Source organism: Henckelia pumila, unplaced genomic scaffold, assembly GCF_033568475.1.
Source record: "Henckelia pumila isolate YLH828 unplaced genomic scaffold, ASM3356847v2 CTG_652:::fragment_1, whole genome shotgun sequence".
Taxonomy (NCBI): domain Eukaryota; kingdom Viridiplantae; phylum Streptophyta; class Magnoliopsida; order Lamiales; family Gesneriaceae; genus Henckelia; species Henckelia pumila.
In genome coordinates this window covers 1,026,376-1,030,386 of record NW_027331874.1, presented here as the reverse complement: position 1 = coordinate 1,030,386, position 4,011 = coordinate 1,026,376, and positions in this window count along the sequence as shown.

Here is a 4,011-nt window from a genome sequence, read left to right as displayed (position 1 = left end):
AAGATAAGACATTAAACAAATAACAAAAAAAAAATTATTTTTTTGATGAACAGTGCTGCGCTCGATCCTATAAAAGTCCAGGATCGAGCGCACCATATTTTGAAACACTCTGCCGAGAAAATAATATGCGCCGCGCTCGATCCGGCAAAAATCCAGGATCGAGCGCACCATTTTGTGCAAGTGTAGTGACCCTTACCCGGATCACCTACTAAACAGAACTTATGCATGCAATTAACTTAATTAAACAGATATCAGAATAAAACTGCGGAATCCAATAACATTATACAATCCCAAGTAAAGGAATCTGTAATTATCCAATATTATACAACCAAATCGAATAGCTGTATAAACCCAAACAACAGTAATAAAACCTAAGCGAAGCTCCAGCTGGCCAACCACTGACTAGCCCCTCCTGGATCCACCCTCCTCGTCCAATCGCAAACCTGCCCCATGGAATAGGGTGTCCAGAAAATACAGAGTACGAGACGTGAGCATAAAACGCTCAGTGCGAGAGTATGAGTATACATGCATGCAAAGTGAACTCCCTATAGACTCGAGGTCAAGGATCAGATAACAGAGACAGACCGGGCCCTGGTATGTAGCACGCTGTGCCGTCGCTTCAGGAGGTGGCTCCCATACCGAGATAACCGTGGAAACGCCGGACCCAAATCGATGGAAGTCCATCCACTAACAGGATAGGGTACAACCCTACTAACAGACATCTCGAAGGAGATACAGCAAGATGCAAATGAATGCAGCATAATATCATGGCATATAAATCATGCGGTCACATAATACATGCATACTCAGTCAGGATATCTCGAACAGTACTTTCGTACCTCAATACAGTGCAAGCTCTACCAACTCTAGGTCCACGCCTATAGTCTGCTCTACACTGCCAAATGATACTACTATCATTAAAGTGCTCTAAAAGCCTTAACTAAGCTATTGCATACTCCTAAATATTTATAGGGAGCAAAGCTATACCTTCGTCCGTCGTTAGCCCTTTGATGTCGATGCCTCCAGAACTTGGGCACGACTCCGCTACGACTACCGAACGCCTCTCCGACCTCCGGACCAAGCCTAAGAAGACTAGAACAGCTCCAAAAGGACTAGAAAGGAAAGGAGAACTCGGAATTGACAAATGAAAGTGAAGTCTCGGCCTTCTATTTATAGACAACGATCGGAACTTCTGATCCTTGATCGGAACGTCCGAACCTCGATCGGAACGTCCGATCCTGTCATCGGAGCTTCCGAAGATCCTGATCTGCCACGTGTCAAAATATCACTTGTTGATTCCGGATAGGGGTGATCGGAGCTTACGGTCCTGATCGGAGCTTCCGATCCAACCACACGTCATGCCTGACGTAATACCGATCGGAGCTTCCGATCCTGTTCGGAGCTTCCGATCCTGATCGGAGCTTCTGATCTCACCTTCGGAGCTTCCGAACTCTAACCAAGTAATTATGATTAATTCCTTTAATTACTCAATTAGGGTACGGGCTACTACATTCTCCCCCACTTAAGATATTTCGTCCTCAAAATCAGATCTTAAGTACCGAACGCAAATACAGAAATCAGAAACATTCTTTATTCAAATCAAACGTTTACAGAGTTTGCAACTGAATACAACTTAAAGAATGAAATCAAAACAACTCAGGATGGTCTTTACGCATCCTGTCCTCAAGCTCCCAAGTAGCTTCCTCAGTGCCTCGGCGCTGCCACTGAACTAAAACCAAAGGAATGACTTTGTTCCGTAAAACCTTATCCTTATAATCTAGGATACGAAGAGGTTTCTCAACATAAGTCAAATTCTTGTCTACCTGAACCTCGGACCGCTGCAGAATATGAGATTCATCCGCCACATACCGTCGCAACAGAGATACATGGAACACATCGTGAATACTGGATAGATGCGGTGACAATGCTAGTCGATAAGCCAAATCGCCAATACTCTCCAAGATCTCAAACGGACCGATAAATCTGGGAGACAACTTGCCCTTAAGGCCAAATCTGAGAATCTTGCGGAAAGGTGACACTCTCAGAAACACTTTCTCCCCGACCTCGAACTGCAAAGGCCTACGCTTGATATTAGCATAACTGGCCTGACGATCCTGTGCAGTCTTAATCCGTTTCTTGATCTGATCAACAATGTCTATCGCTTGCTGGATAAACTCTGGTCCTTCAGCCTGTCTCTCCCCCACTTCTTCCCAGAAGAGTGGAGTACGACAACGTCGCCCATACAACGCTTCAAAAGGTGCCATCCCAATACTAGTGTGATAGCTGTTGTTGTAAGCGAACTCGATCAACGGCAAATGATCCTGCCAGGCTGAACCAAAATCCAAGACGCACGCTCTAAGCATATCCTCTAACGTACGGATAGTGCGCTCTGACTGACCATCAGTCTCCGGATGATAGGCTGTACTCAAACTGAGAGTAGCCCCCAGAATCTAGAAGTAAACCTGGGGTCCCGATCGCTGACAATGCTCACAGGCACTCCATGAAGTCGGACGATCTCCTGAATGTACATCCGTGCCATGCGATCCACAGAGTACTCTCGGCTATAGGCAATGAAATGTGCTGACTTGGTGAGTCGGTCCACCACAACCCAGATAGCATCACAGTTCTTCGGGGATACCGGCAAATGGGTCACAAAGTCCATAGTGATAAACTCCCATTTCCATTCAGGAATAGGCAGACTGTGAAGCAATTCTCCAGGTCGTCGGTGCTCTGCCTTGACCTGTTGACACACCAAACATCTCAAAACAAACTGATAAACACTGCGTTTCATTCCCTTCCACCAGAAACGAGTACGTAGATCCTTGTACATCTTGTTGCTCCCAGGATGAATACTCAACTTAGTGCGATGTGCCTGAGACAAAATCTCCTCTCGCAACTCTTCATCCTGTGGAATCACAAGCCTACCAGACAAACACAGAAAGCCATCTGACTGATAATGAAATCCAGACGAGCTACCCTCGTTAGCTAGACGAGCTAAATGCTGGGTCTTCGAATCAGACATCTGAGCATCTCGGATCCGCGAGTACAAAGCTGGCTCAGATAATATCGCAAACATCTGGATACTCTGCATACCTTTCTTATGCTTGAATGTATAACCTGAAGTACAACAGTCACTGATCGCACTAGACATCGAACAAGTCTGAAGTGCGGATAGTCGCACCTTGCGACTCAAAGCATCAGCGGTGAGATTAGCAGCTCCCGGATGGTACTTAATCTCGCAATCATAGTCCTTAAGCAAGTCCATCCAACGTCTCTGTCTCATGTTCAATTCTGCCTGAGTGAACAAATACTTGAGACTCTTATGGTCGGTGAAGATCTCAAATTTCTCGCCATAAAGATAATGACGCCAGATCTTCAAAGCGAACACAATGGCTGCCAATTCCAAATCATGGACTGGGTAGTTGTCCTCGTGAAGCTTCAGCTGTCTAAAAGCGTATGCGATCACATGCCCATTCTGAGTCAGGACACAACCTAACCCTTGAAGAGAAGCATCCGTGTAAACCACATACCCTCCAAATCCTGACGGTAATGCTAACACCGGCGCAGAAGTCAACCGTCGTCGAAGCTCACGGAAATTCTCCTCGCACTCGGAGGACCACTCGAAATCCACACCCTTGCGGGTAAGCTGCGTCAACGGTCGAGCTAAATGAGAGAAGTTCAGAATGAAGCGACGATAATACCCTGCTAGACCCAGAAAACTACGGATCTCAGCAACTGTCGTCGGACGCGACCAATTAAGTACCGCTTCAATCTTGCTTGGATCAACAGAAATCCCCTCCCTGGATATGATATGGCCAAGGAAGACCACTCTATCCATCCAGAACTCACACTTGCTCAGTTTGGCGTACAACTGCTCATCCCGAAGAGTCTGCAGTACCAACCGCAAGTGAGAAACATGCTCTTCCGTATTACGCGAATAAACCAGGATGTCGTCAATGAAGACCACGACAAACTTGTCCAAATACTCCCTGAAGACACGGTTCATCAGAT